This window comes from Dermochelys coriacea, chromosome 12, assembly GCF_009764565.3.
Source record: "Dermochelys coriacea isolate rDerCor1 chromosome 12, rDerCor1.pri.v4, whole genome shotgun sequence".
NCBI classification, from domain to species: Eukaryota; Metazoa; Chordata; order Testudines; family Dermochelyidae; genus Dermochelys; species Dermochelys coriacea.
The window spans coordinates 29,329,558-29,345,579 of NC_050079.1; the positions used below are offsets into that span (position 1 = coordinate 29,329,558).

Sequence of the window (16,022 nt, forward strand, 5' to 3'; positions counted from 1 at the left end):
GAATAACAGATCATTTAAAAACAATCTTCTCCATTGTTTAATGCAACTGTCTTTAATATTAAATACTTGAAAAGGTAAGCAGAGTGTGTCTTGGAAATGTGTCTCTAGCAACAAACTAGACCATCATAATTGTGCAATTTTTCCCCCTTCTTTAAAATATTTAAATAGTATGTATAACTCATTTTAGATGTTTCAGAGTAGCAGCCGTGTTAGTCTGTATTCGCAAAAAGAAAAGGAGTACTTGTGGCACCTTAGAGACTAACAAATTTATTAGAGCATAAGCTTTGCATCCGATGAAGTGAGCTGTAGCTCACGAAAGCTTATGCTCTAATAAATTTGTTAGTCTCTAAGGTGCCACAAGTACTCCTTTTCATTTTAGATGTTGTTTGATTACTGAAAAAATCTGCATTATGTGGTGTTACTTGATTATTCTCTCTGTGGTCCACATGAAGTCTTAATTATTTTATTGGGTGAATGATTAGAAGTATTAACGGGTACTTTGTTAGTGAAAACTTTTTTTTCCTTCACTAGGCATTACCATTACTATAAATGCCTAATCCCACTGTGATGGGAACATAAATGTTCTAGATAAATATAGATAGTTCCCTTTCCTCTTGTTTGTGATACTTGTTCAGTAGACACCACTGTTCCCTAAGCTGTGTGTGTGTGCACGCATACACACAATCCTAACCCCCGCCTCCCCGCACACAGTGAAACACCACATGCACAGAAAAAAAAACACATTGCACAGAAGAAATTTCTTGCACATACGCCGGTCAAAAATTAGAGGGAACATTGGTAGACACTAATCATAATTTTCCAGAAGTGTTGGGTTTTTTTCTTGCTATTAGACATTTTTATAGTGTGTCACTGGTGTTGTAGGGTGGGAATAACTTTTTGGTCCTGCGGGTATAAGAAGTTTCACTGATGTTACTTTCAGATTTTCTCTGTTCCTTTGCAACTAGTTGTAGTTTTCTTTTCTTTTTCACCTGTCCTCCCTCTGTGTGAAGGGCAGATGTGTCATCAATGATATGTATCAGCCTTAAACATAAAAATGCCTCAAAGTACAAATGAATGAAGAATATGGAAAGATAAAGTATTCTAATATTTCAATCCAGTTAAGTATTGTTTGTAATTCACTAACACATGGCAGAAAATCCATCAAACCGAAACAGAGAGATTGTCTAAAGGCATGATGGGCAAAGTTTTGAACTCAGATTGTGGAGGGAGTCAGCACCACAATGGGAGTGTGGCATAGACTGGTTGGATGTTTTGGGTTCATGAGGCTAATGGGGCAGACTGTGGATGGCAGAGAACTCTCATCTAACTTTTGCTTGAGGACCCAACCAAATATCCTGACACTCCTGAAGTTAGATTCCTGAGTGGGATCTCTCTAATAAATGAGTTTTTAGCTAGGGAAAAGTATTATCATGTTGGATCTCTAGTAGGCATGGGATTCTAAATTTGTGGGGGGAAATGTGACCTCCTTCTGCAGGTGAAAAGGCTCCTTCTTGTGGTTAGCTTTGAATGGAGAGGCAAATTTCTCCACAATTCTGGCAGATAGTGGTTGGTTCTCAGAGAAGGGGAGACTGTGGAAGCAATATGCTTTGCTGGCCTGATCAGTTCTGTGATGTTGGGATTTGATGATATATTTTATTGTGCATTTAAAAATTGCATGTTACAAGGATTTTTTTTAATAAAGCCTTTTATTAGGTCTTTGTGGCCCACAGTGACTTTCTGACAGATTGCTATGATGAGAATAGACTGATTTTCACCATAATTACATAATAAACATAATTGCCGATCTCGAGGTAATGTGTATGGTAGTTCAGTGTGTCCAAGCAATTCCTGTTTTGCATGATAGCGTGAGTGATGTTTTAGTCCCTGATTCTGTAGCCAGTGCCAGGCTGGCAGAGTTATACCTGTATGGCGCTCCATTAAAGTCCATGGAGCTTCACGCTGGCACAGGGATCGACCTGCATAGCTCTGAATGCAGAAAAGGGCCCTAATTTGTATCCTGTGGTACATCTTCTAATTCTTTTCCTATGATTGTTTCAGTGTTTAACTTTGCTAAATATTTTATTGAAACAGTGTTTGTATCCCCTGTCTCATTTCTGGCTATTTTATGAGATACAAAGCATATTCACAAATTCATCTTTTGCTTAAATATTTATAGATTTTAATTTTGTATATTATTTCTAAAGAGGCAGAGATTTAATGAAAATGTAATTTTGCTCTTTCTCCCCCCCCCCATGGGAAGAATATAATGCAAAATACAAAGATGAGAGGGACATTTGTGTTGGTAATAATTTACCTTTCAAACCTTAAACCAACGTAACTGAATGGCATTCATGACTTTTATCTTGGATGGATGCAGTAGGCAAATGGGTTATTGCTGAGGATATGGAGGGGGAAGAATTACAGGAAATCCCAGAAAATGCATTTAGTTTTGCTGCTGGAGGAAACTATAATCTAATTTAAGAATAACAGGTCTTCTGATACCAGTTCTGGATTTTTTTTTTAATGGTTAGTACAAGCACTGTATTTACATGGTCTGTAAATTTTCCTGACTCATTAGTGACCATTTTCTGATGCATCTTGTACAGGTATCCTACTCCAGTTAAGACTTGGGTACTAATAATATGCTGGTTTCAGAGTAGCAGCCGTGTTAGTCTGTATCCGCAAACAGAAAAGGAGGACTTGTGGCACGTTGGAGACTAACAAATTTATTTGAGCATAAGCTTTCGTGAGCTACAGCTCACTTCATCGGATGCATTCCGTCCGATGAAGTGAGCTTTAGCTCACGAAAGCTTATGCTCAAATAAATTTGTTAGTCTCTAAGGTGCCACAAGTCCTCCTTTTCTTTTTTTCAATAATATGCTGCAGCTGCTTCTAGTTACATGCTGCTTTCACTACCGCTGGGAACAACTGAATTTCCCAGAAAGCAATGATTAGCATTTTGATCTTCACCAGCACTTTACTGTCTGAATACCAATGTCTCAGTGATTGTTTTCACCAGACAAGGCATAAGCATCTGTTGCACATATAGCTTGTAGTTAGCTTTTGCTTACTGAAAACACTTGATCAAATACATATACACTCAAATTTAAAAGTGTATTAGAATAATTTCCTCTGAGTTATAGTTCTACAAAATGATAGTTTGGTGTCTAAGTATGCCCAGTCCACTAATTCCAGTATGAAATGCTAGAAGTCTGAAAGAGCACTTAGTGTCAGGAGTCATGATCTAATATGTTTGTGGTGCTCCTAGCTACATGCAAATTGACAATATTCAAGTGTAACCAGACAGCATTTATAGTCTGCAGATAAGCATAGCCTGAGAAAAATCCAATTATCTTTTCCTTGGTTGTTTGCCCTCATTATATTTTTGTTTCGGGGTAACTTTTTTTGTTACATTTTTAGAATTATTTATAGAACTAATATCAATGGGTTTTACAAATGTTGTAGGCAATATTCTAAAGTCACCACACTTGTATTTGAGAGACCACAGTTTCTCTCTGCTTTTTGCATAGGATATGTGCAAAATGAACTGTAGAACTAATTGGATTTTTTTAAATGGGTGACCACTTTATATTCTCTGTGTGTGTGATACAGTGATTTTTTGGATGGCTTAAATTTTTGGAGCCCAATTTGATAAATTTTAGAGTGGACTGGGTTTCAGAAAGCAGGCACTCAGCACTTTCATTAAATCAGACCCTTTTAAAGTGCCTCTAGATAAGCATTCAAATTTAGCATTCTTTCACTATTAACTTTGAAAGTTTTAGGTAAATAGTTTTATGTGTATGTACAGGTATATAGATAGATATTTATCGTTTGTATGTATTGGTATGTACCTTATTACCGCAACTAACGTAACCCATATGCAACAACCTTAACTCTTCCCCCTCCCCTGGGATACCAGACTTCCATCACCCCTTTTATCAAATGATCTTCTCCCAGACCAACTCACACATACATGAAACATCCACCATTTAGGAGTATTAAGAGGCTTGTTTGGTAAAGATCTGCGTGGAAAAGGGAAGGTTTAGGGAGTAGAGTTAAAGTTAGCGTGTGTGGTCAGTGATGTATAGTAACTGTGGTTAGGGAGAGCCATGCGCCTGTGGATGAAAGAGAAGAGAGTATGTACACAAATCCATTTCTTTACTTATGTCGTTTGTCAGTGTTACACAAGGTAACACGCCTGTCTGTGTCGCAACAAATTTGGTGTGTGGGGTGGTGGGTTTTTTTTTTTCGGTTTTGGCGTACATTTTTAAACGGAAGGTATACCTGAAATACTGTCTGTTTTTCTTGTCCCCCTATCACAGGAAGATATATTGGAAATAGAAGGGTTTGGGAGACAGGTGTCCCTTTGATTAGATGCATGAAGAGGCTTTGTTTGAGGAGTGTCTAAAAAGATTAGGACAAAGATTTGTTTTTAGTTTGGAGAGGAGGCCTAGGATTTTAAAAGGGCACTTATTTTCTTTTGAAAATTCCAGCTGTGATGAATGAGTGACTACGGTTGTGGTACATGGTGTAGCAATAATAAACAGAAGGCAAATCAGATGCTCCTGGTCAGTATTTCTCATGACACAAGAATAAAGAGACTTTTAAAATTTGATAAATTTCATTACTGATAAAAGGTAATACTTTTTTTATTTCTGCTAAGTCCTTGTCCTCAATAATATGTTACGGCAGTGAGGTCCAGAGGCTAGTTATGTATTGCCTCTTAAACAAAAAGTATTGCACACTTTTTATATGGATTGTGTAAATATCCACAGTTATGCCTGAAAATTTAAAGAGATATAACACTCAAGGATCAGGCATAAGCTAGCCATTAATTGATAGGTAGTAGGATGAGGTTACTCATTTGAAAACAAATAGTATCCGTACTACATCAAAAGCCAGCAATGATGTAGTACAGTAGTTCTCCTTCTGAGGTTCATGTCCCCTTGGGGGTATGCAAAGGTCTTCCAAGAGGTACATCAACTCGTCTAGATGTATAGACTGTTGTAAAACTAGGCAGGTAAAAAGCACTAGAAAAGTCAGTACAAACTAAAGTTTCATTCAGACAGTGACTTGTATATATGGTTCTGAATACTATACACTGAAATTTAAGTACAATATTTATTTTCCAATTGACTTATTTTATAATTATATGGTAAAATGAGAAAGTAAGCAATTTTTCAGTAAGTGTGCTATAACACTGTATTTTTATGTCAGATTTTGTAAGCAAGCACTTTTTAAGTGAAACTTGGGGTACACAAGACAAATCAAACTCCTGAAAGAGGTACAGTAGTTTTGAAAGGTTGAGAGCCACTGATGTAGTAGAATCAATGCTAAGGCACTAGAATAGACAATCCTTAGGTGTTTTTAGTGTCCTGCCACAGAAACCTACCCTGAGCTGAACTATTGTGGGTACTTGTTTTAATATGAATTCTAACTTTTCTAGTTTAGACAAGAACTTGGACAAGATGCTGGACTAGATGTAGTTGATGTGATCTGGTATGGCAGTACCTATATTCCTATGACAATGAAATGAGGCAGTTAAGTTCCTACATAAACTACTATAATTAACAAGGACTAGAACTATAGCAGTTCTTGTCAGTATTTAAATTAATTTTATTGATGTGCAGGTCAATATGAATTTGTCTGGATGCTGAAACAAATTTTCCAAAGGGAGCATGTGTCTTGTGGTTGTGGACTCCCAGATTCTATTCTTGGCTTTTTGAACTCACTCAGTGTGTCATTTAACTTCTCTGACATAGTCTATCATCCGTAAAATGAGCATATTGATACATTCGTTCCTTTGAAAAGTGTGAGGAAAATTTTAAATGATTGATGTTTGTACAGAGCTTTGAGATCTTTGGATGAAAGGCGGTGGTTTAAATGAGAAACATTATTATAAAGCAGTCCAATCTCGGGAAGTAATATTCACTGGTCAAACCAGTGGAGGTATGCTGAAGTGTACATATAAAGTACAGAGTTAATTCAATAACTTATATGAATTATAAAAGTTCACTAAATCATGCATCAAGTTAAGATCCTGGTCTCGTGCTATAGTTGCAATTGTTATGAGTCAGCAGCTTTATAACTGTTACCATCTGAATTTAAAATTATAAATTTATATTTAACACAGCTCCAGAATGCATAAAAAATTATACAAGGTCACCCTTGTGAAAAATTTAGAGAAATGTGCATTTGTAATTTGATATATGTAACAATCAGTTGTATACCTCAAGTTTGTATTGTATGATTTCATAATGCAAAGTGTAATGCAAATTTTATTTGCCTTGTTGCCAACAACGTCATTGGGAATCATAGCTGTGACTCAAAGGCAGAGATCTAGTGCTTCAAGTAAATTCAGATGAGAAATGATTCTATGCAAATTCATTTAACATCCATTTACAATACAATACCTCTTTCATACCTGATGGCTGGCTTCACGTCAAAAAAAGAATTCTGTCTTAAAAGTCATGCCCTTAATATTATTTTTGTCTTTTTTGCACTTGATGAAATATTAATCATTGGTCACTATAGAAGTAACACCTACACTCTCTGGAGAAAGACATCATACTGTTGAAGGCAAATAAGCCCTAAGAGAAGCAGTCTTAGCCCATGTCAGGATGAGTTTTAACAGCCCATCTGGACACAGCATGGATAATATAGGATCACACCTTTAGGAAAGTTTGAAAATATAATGCCAGGATCCCAGCCTTGAAACACTTGTGAACTCCAGAAGTTTTTTGGTTTTTGTAAAATTATTATGGTCATTTTAAAAAAAAAATCTTTAATTTAAAGTAATTGCATAAATTGCAACTAGGAAATGAGCCGAGGAAAGGCTCAGGGAAGTGAGACATTGCTTTTATTAAATGTAAGCATCAGCTGGTATGTTATGACACTCAGAAACTGATTTATCTAGCTTGTGATGAGTCAGATTGTAGCCCTCACTTCATGCATAGAGCTGGATGATTTATTAATTATTATTGGTAGTATTGTTTTGGTTAATAGTTTATTAATTTAAAAATGCAGATGCAGTTGACCCAAAACTATTGGCAAATTCGCAAAATAGTTTGACAGAAAACAAAATGAGGCTAGATGCACAAGGGGACTTTGATATACTCAAAACAGGAGGCAGAGGAGCCCCCCTTATATCTGTTAGCCCAGTGGCTAGGGTACTCACCCAGGATGTGTGAAATTGGTTGACCTTCTCCCTCTTCCTGATGTGAAGCAGGGATTAGAATTTGGGGCTTCTCCTTACCAGGTGAATGCCTTAACCACTAGACTAATGGTTATAAGGGGCTGGGGGCTCCTCCACCTCTGGTCATATGTCTGGTGCCAAAGTCCCTTTTTGAATTTAGCCTGGAAGTTGTGTCAGAGAATGGCACCCTACTCCAGTGGCTAAGGCACTCAAGTGGGAGAAGGCAGACTCAAGTCCCTGCTCCACTGAATATTTAATTATTTATGCAAAGCAGAACAGCTTCAACCAGCTTGCTTGCTGGAGTCTACAGATAATACCTCCATGAAGTGAAGCCAAATCTATTTGGGGAACTCCCTGTAATATGTCCCATGAGCCTTTTGTGAAACTCTCTTAGACTACATTCTCTACATAAAGTTTGAATTCAAGTGATATGATTCTAAGTCGAGATAGCTGGAAGTCCATCCCTGGATGTTCTCTTCCCTGCCCCCTTCTTCCCCCCGAGCTGTGTATTCTATACACATATGATGGCACTTATAGTGGCTATGAAGAACAAGCTCTGTAGCAAAATTGTGATAAGGAATGGAGAATGCCTTTGTAACTCTCTCAAACTAGATTGTGATTTAATAAATGGCTAACAGTTACATGACCTTGAACCATTTCAAATGTTGACGACAATTTTTTTGCTAACACCTCAATTGGGGAGGGAGGGACTTAATCCCTTTTGTGACCAGCTCTATTTACTAATATAGTTATATTTTGGGCAGGGAATGAATTAATGGTTTTTTATCAGTAGATAATTATAGATAGTCTATGGAAATATTAATTGTTTCTTTCTAGTCTAAACCAGGAATATACACAAGAACAAAAACAATTGCAACTTTGTGAATTTTATATGCCTGTTGTGCAGAGTTACAGGGAAACAATGATTATTCTAAACACTAATCACTGTAAAAGTAATGCTTAAAGTAATTGTTCTTCCTGAGGATAATAAATGTCACCTTTTGACAGAGAAGTGTGAAAAGTATGGTTAGCCCTATATGTCTGTGAGATAAAAAATTCTGATGGTTAAAAGGGGGCTCTCCTTTGACAAATCATAGTTTATCTTTTCAAAACAGGAATAAAAGAAGGCTATAAACAAACCTTATACCTTCCTGACTACAGCTATACACATCCATTTCCAGTCCACACAATGTATCATGGACTTCCTTTTCAGAAAGAAAAAAGTCTTCCTTTCAGAATCCTTATATCTAACCTTGCACTTAGGGCATGTATTGCAAGGTTTAGGGCACAAATCAGCACTTTAAATGCACAAGTGGTCCTGTAGTAGTAGTAGACGTGTATCTCTAGACTACATCCTAACTTTGTAAGTAGTTTGTATGCACAAAATCCTGTGCTCACCTTTCACATGAGCCCCAACTCCTTTACTAATCTGTTACATAAACCCTGCCTCTGAATTTGTATCTGCATGAGTTTTCAAGATCCTACTGTTAAACTGTAGCCCACAAAATGAAAGCTGTTGCATGCACACCAACAGCACAGGATTGAAAGTGATCAAATAGAGTTATAGGAAAAAAACTAGGCTTTCTCCAAAACAGCGTGTTTCAGAGATTAAAATTTGATTTAGTGAAACACAGAATATGAAAAATAAAAACAATAGGAAACTTCAGGGGAAAAATGGGTCATTATGCCAATCACCTCATGTGAAGAGAAGTTTTTACGTATAAAGGAGAAGGCAAAAAGACTGCTGTTTTGTTACAAACAAAGAAAAAATGTGATGTCATATGCTAACTGGCACTGTTGCTAGGAGAACATGCCATGCACTGAAGATCTTCTCTTGCTCATCCTGAAATAATACATAGGGCTCAATCTGATGGGATAAGAGCATTTTGCTTGGAGGAAATTCCCCTTGAATTTTCATCTGGGTGAGTGCGGGAGTTTCTTATTAACAAGTGGAATTACATAAGGAGTGTGTCTAAAAATAGTACGTGGTCGGCAAGATGGTGGCAGTCATGCACTGGCCAAGTGGGGGCAACGCAGAACCAGTATTCCAAGAAGTCCTGATTATTGCTGTTCTTAAGTGCCCTGACAAAATTGCAGACTATAGCTCTGTTGGCTGTGTTGAAATCAAAATAAATAAGATAAAACTTTATACAAAGTATCTCTCACCCCATGGGCCCTGTCTGCATTCCAACTCTGCACCTAATGAGGCTGGTTCAACCTCCTTTGATGTTAGTGATACTGGGAATCCTGGGGCAGATGAACTGCCTTATGCTGCAGACATTTTAACACCATATCGACTGGACCTGATTTATTTTAGAAAACTTCCCTATTGTAAACAGGATCATAGTAGGAAGATATTGTCTCAAACAGTGAGAACTGTCAGATTTGTAGAACTCTTTGAGCGTGTAAAGTGGTATGTAAGTGCTACATATTAATTATTAATTTCTACTTTATTAGATTACTGAGCATACTTCAAAAGGAAATGATGCAAGACCCATCACCTGAAACAATTTTAAACAGATTGGATGAAGTATTAGAAAATATAGCCTACATTTCATAATCTATTGTAATTTCAGAGGGATGGAATATATAACCTACTAGCAGGAGATCTTTTCTAGCTCTTATTTCTCTGAGATTATGAATGCTCCTTGGTCATCCTTCCAAGCAAATCTGTAAGGATTTTTTTCCCCTCTAACTTTTGGCTCAGTCCTTCTATGTTTGGCAATTTCTTCCAATCAGCTGTGCGGTGCAAAATTCTTTTGCAGTGAGCTGACCCAATGAGTGAGGAGTCATGAATTTGTACTTGAAGCAGCTCCTTCCTCCCCTTCCCCACGGGGGAAAAAATCCTTATTGTATAATGTGTAGCACATAGGCTATATTTTACAAGCCTTTTAGATATAATCCTAGAGCCTTAATTTTTCTCTTGTTCTGCGGGAAGACAATGTCTTTTTTTTTAATGGAAATTTAGTAGTAGTCAGTGGTTATTCAACTTGTGGGTGAGAAGATTCCTCCCCTGGCAAGAAGGAATTTTAGTTCTCTAAGGTTGTAATTTCCTGACCCAATCAGACTATAACGTACTAAAATAATAACTTTTTAATATCCAAAATATCTGCTTATTGTCTGTGACATGGAAAATATAATTGTCTTTAATCTCCAAGGTTTAAATGGTGAGAAGACAGCATTTATCAAATAGGAGGCAAGGGTCATCCACGCACCATAAAAATATTAATAATTAAAAAAGGTGGTAATTAGATGCAAAGGAAATGTGATCTTACAGTATGCAGATAAGTTAGTGAAATCTTCTTTAAACAGCTGTATCTTCACTAATCAATCAAATAGTGCATTAATTTGATATTCAACTTGTTAAATCTAGCTGTATGCCTATTATAAATATAAACATTACTTAAAAGTTAAACAGCCTATATGGAATGCTATTGTTGCTTAAGTAATCATGGATTAATCACATCCCCATGTGATTATCTCCTATACTTTACAAATCTCTTGCTTTGATATAATCAAGTCATAAATATTTAACACACTGGGCATGCTTTGTTGAAATAACGAATTACAAATGTTATCATATATTGAACTTCCTTTTCTGGAAATTTAACAGAAATATGTACTTCCAAGTAATTTGAACATATGGTATGTTTGTATTTTTTTAAAATTCCATCTAATAGAATACATTTTCTACTCTAATTGTTAACCTTTAAGAAATAGCATTTCAAGGAAAACCTTGCCTTTGGAATACCAAGGTTAGAGACCAGCCTCCCATCCTGGATACAAGTTGCTAGATAACTCCTTCCCCCCCCCCATCAAGTACCATATCTAATGCATTTTACTTTGTGCTGTATCCCCAAAAAGATGTCATTGCTGCAGATAAATTATAGCAAATTTTAGTTGGAAGTCATCAATCCACTCCCCCATTTTCCAAAGTACTTTATGCACTATGTGATCAATAATGCGTATCTTATCAAACACACAATATATTAGCATTATGAAGTATATGATCCCTGCACAATGCCTTGCAAGCACAAGGTTAAAATCCTTATGCAAGGCAACCAGTAATGCTACTGGTAATGGTCCCAGGAATGAGGTTAAATAGCATCAGTTGGGAGGTTGGCAATACATTTTATCTCTCTTTTACAGATAAAGAAAATAGGGTAAATAACTTGATTAAAGTCAGAGGGAGTCAGTGTCACCAGTCCATTTCGAGATCTAAAAGTCCCTTGCTCTTAGTCCACTACACACAATAGCTCCTCAGGCTACCGAGCTAGAAAACTATCTCAGCTGCAAGCAGGAAGCTGTGAGGAAACATTCATGGTGGTAGCATTGGCAGCACCACCATTATAGCCTTACATTGGCCTGGGGTCTTTGTAGACATCCAAGGGATTCCTGATCATGGGTTTCCCATAAGCCTAGGAGCTGTGAGTTAATCATACTGAACCTGAAATTATTGAAGGATTCTTTGTGATTTTTCCTTTTTAACACTAATGATGGGTTCAAATTTTCAAGGTTCTGCCATAACAAAATGGACTAAAAAAATAATTAGATTAAACTTGATATGATAGCTGCCTGCTCCCCAAATCAGTAGCAGCTACTTGGCAGGCCTCTGAAATGGGCTCTGCTTAGCTGAAAAATACCACATCATTTTTCAGTGTGACTAATGGTTCTTAGGGTACCCATATTTAATCCTTCTCAGTTCTGCTATTCTGCAAAAGAGCAAGCTAGATCTCCTAATTCAATTTATAAATTACCACATTAGAAACCACTCCTCCAAACATAGTATATGGCTGTGACCCAGGGACCCCAGGAGGCAAACTGACAGCATGTTTGTCCCATGAAAGGAGCATCTGGCTGTAAAATGCTGCAAGGATTTTGGGTGAGAAATACTCTGCAAGACATGACTATCTTGTTAATTAGGTCTAGGCTGTAGAATAGTGTTATAATTTTATTTTCTATGTAACTATTTGTTTCCAGTACTTTTTTACTTGAATCACAATGCTTTTGTTAATAAAACTGTTCTTGAATTTACTGTAAACATATTGAAGTGTTGTGTGTTAAGCAGAGGGGTGGACTGAGGTGGAATTGGTAAACTGCAGTGTACTGTTTTGTTGGAAGCAGTGTGTGACAGGTTGGATCACCCCCTGGGAGCTGCCACCTGATGTGCCAAGACTGCTCCTGCTTTCTTGCCCAGTCAGCTTAGGACTTCAGTGCCCTGCCTGGTTTGAGCCAGACCCACTAGCCTGTTGCAAACCCAGACCCAGGTCTGAACTATGTCCCCTAACAGCTTTAGGCTTACCTGAAAGCAGCTTACAGAAGTGTTCCTGTCTTTGACACTCAGATGCCCAACTCCCAATGGGGTCCAAAACCTAAATAAATCCGTTTTACCCTATATAAAGTTTATACAGGGTAAACTCATAAATTGTTCTCCCTCTATAATACTGATTGAGAGATGCACACCTGTTTGCCCCCACCCCCGGATTAATACATACTCTGGGTTAATTAATGAGTAAAAAGTGATTGTATTAAATATCGAAAGTAGGATTTAAGTAGTTCCAAGTAGTAACAGATGGAACAAAGTGAATTACTAAGAAAAATAAAATAAAACCATGCAAGTCAAAGTCTAGTACAGCAATAAAAACTGAATACAGATAAAATCTCACCCTTAGAGATGTTTCAAATGCAGATGACTTGGACAGCAGTGTTGGAACAGTTTTTGGACTGGAGGTGCAGCACCCCTCTTATTCCTGTCTGTGCCCCTCACCACCTGCTACACCTGGGGTCAGGAGCAAGGCCATGGCTCCGGGGGTGGGGGGCAACGTAGACAGGGGTAAGGCAGTAGAGACCTGAGCCACAGCTAGAGGTGGGTGCAGAGCCTCAGGCATGGGGCCAGCATCCAGGACCCTGCATGGTCCAGTCCAGCCGCAGGGGGATCAGAGCCCCCAGGGCCAGCAGCCGAGCTAGACTCCAGGCCAGCCATGGAGCCCCTGGGTGTTGGGCTCGCAGCAGAGTGGAGCAGGGCCAGTGGGAGGGGCGCAGGCTCTGTGGCTGGGCCCCTGGGTTCAAAACCTGGGGTGCTGTAGCACATCCCTACTTCTCATATCTGTGACTCGGATGGTTCAAGTAAGCACAGTGCCAGACTAAAGCATAGCCATTATAGGCTTGTGCCTAGGGCTACAGCTCTTGGAGTCACAGGATGAGATTAGAATCTTTCATTCAAAAATATGTATGTGTGTTTCTAGCTCTTATGGATGCAAAAAAAGCTTGAAAATATGACCAGGTGTATGATACTTCCTTCTGGAATGTTTTGAAGCTTCATACCAATTGGTATGAAGCAAAGAAACTGATCTAACCTTTGGGCAAAATTCTCCTCTACAGTCTTCATTACACACAATCACGTATAGAAATCCCATTGTTCCCATTTGTGAGATGAGTTCAGGATAGGCATCAGAAAGCCATAGTACAATAACTTATGGTGTGAATTGGAAAGAAAAATATTGGTCTAGGAGTGAGTGAATTGTTTCATATGCCATTTGAAGTTAGACAAAGCTCTATTGCATTTTTAATGCATCCAGCAATGTTATCTAAAAAGAATTATCATGCCCGTTCCCCAACTTGGAACAAAGAGAATAATTCCTTTCAAAAATACTTGTGAATATGAAAGTCTCTTTATATAGGTATACAATAGGTGTAACTGATGCCTGTCTGAGGGTATGGGTACACTGTAATCAGAGGTATGATTTTAGTTTGACGTACCCATGCTAGCTTTAATCTAGCTACCAAGGCTAAAAATAGAATGAAGATCATCTGAATGGATTGGAACCATGTATATGTACTCACATTACTAGTCATAAGAATAGTCATACTGGGTCAGACCAATGGTCCACCTAGCCCAGTATCTTGTCTTCCGAGAGTGGCCAATGATAAGGTATTTCAGAGGGAATGAACAGAACAGGTAATCATCAAGTGATCCATCCCCTGTCCCCCATTCCCAGCTTCTGGCAAACAGAGGTTGGGACATTTCAGAGGCATAGTTTTGCATCCCTGCCCAACCTGGCTAATAGCCACTGATGGGCCTATCCTCCATGAACGTATCTAGTTCTTTTTTTGAACCCTGTTATAGTCTTGGCCTTCACAACATTCTCTGGCAAAGAGTTCCACAGGTTGACTGTGCTGTGTGAAGAAATATTTCCTTTTGTTTTAAACCAGCTACCTATTAATTACATCTGGTGACCCCCAGTTCTTGTGTTATAAGATGGAGTAAATAACACTTCCTTATTTTATTTTTTACACACCAGTCATGATTTCATAGATCTCTATCATATCCCCTCTTAGTCATTTCTTTCCCCAGATGAAAAATCCATTTTATTAATCTCTCCTCAAATGGACGCTGTTCCATACCCCTAATAATTTTTGTTGCCCTTTTTTGTACCTTTTCCAATTCCTATATATATTGTATAATTTTTTTTTTAGATGAGTGATCTGCATGCAGTATTAAAGATGTGGTTGTACCATGGATTTAGATAGAGGCAATATATTTTCTGTTTTATTATCTATCCCTTTCCTAATGATTCCCAACATTCTGTTCACTTTTTTTTGACTACTGTTGCAGTTGCCATTGAGTGGATGTTTCAAGAGAACTATCCACAATGACTCCAAGATCTTTCTTGAGTGGCAACAGCTAATTTAGACCCAATCATTTTATATGTATAGTTGGGGATTGTTTTCCAATGTTCATTACTTTGCGTTTATCAACATTGAATTTCATCTGCCATTTTGTTGCCCAGTCATCCATTTTTGTGAGATCTCTTTGTATACCATGTCCAAGTTGATGGTGCCATATCTTCACTGCTATTTTTAGCTGCTAGCCTGATTAATGCTAGCATCATACACTTAGCGCTGCAATTATATCTCCAATTGCAGTGTAGATGTACCCTGCAGATAGTGTGAAACATCTGAAAGAGGTGTGAACTGCCTCATTCATTTTAACTCTGAAATCTGCTGCCAATCCAAGAAGCTTTGGGTGGAGCTTTGACAAAGTGGGGGACCAGGGAGGCAGCAGTTCAGGTGTGCTTAGGTCCCCAGAGTTTCTTAATTTGGCCCTGAGTAAGCATCCATGCTTTTGGGTGCTTATAGGAATCAATCCTTTTGAGGTTCATTTGCCATTACTAATCTTAATCCCTTCTCAGAATCAAAAGGCTGAATTAAAAAACCAGAAACAAAAGAAAGTTGCCATTAACTAGAGAATCTGCAAGTCTGAAGTGCTACTGTCCTAAACCTATTTAATTTAGAACTAATAAGGCAGTTGTGTGGAAACTAAATCCCAGTTGATTGTTGGAAGAGGTACCCATTGAGGTATAAGTATATAAAAGATAAATCTACTTGTCATGTAATTAATTCAGATCTGAAGAACCAATAAGTGTGTGACTATATTCCTATTACATTACACTTGTGAGGAATGCTTAGCAATTTAATTAGCATTTAAGCACACAAATACAAAAAATTAGATATTAAGCGTGCTATCTAATTAACTTGCTATATGGATTGCTTGTTAAATAAATCTTACATATCTAAATACTTCGTGCCAATAAAGTCTAAACACTTCTAAGGTTTAAAGCATTAAAAATATGTATTTTTGTATTTGGGTACTGCTGTGTCAACTCCATTAATTTATTTATGATATACTATCACAGAGGGAAGACACTGCTTTTCACTAGTTTAATAGTATTACATATAACATTGTCTTCCCATTGTGATAGTCATGAGAACATCAAAACTGTGGTGATATTTTTTTTAAGTTTAATCAGTCCAGAAAAACAACCAG

General features: G+C 37.6%; 1 long non-coding RNA gene across 4 annotated transcripts in view; it reads left to right on the plus strand.

Moving 5' to 3' along the window:
- Positions 1-16,022, plus strand: part of LOC122456299 — a 183,230-nt gene that overhangs the window by 14,454 nt on the left and 152,754 nt on the right. Inside the window, exon 3 of one of the 4 annotated variants that reach the window (XR_006275141.1) lies at positions 9,653-9,890. The exons of the other annotated variants lie outside the window; for them this stretch is intronic. This is a non-coding gene — a long non-coding RNA (uncharacterized LOC122456299). Of the gene's footprint in view, positions 1-9,652; positions 9,891-16,022 lie in introns of those variants that run through there. 4 annotated transcript variants of the gene reach the window in all.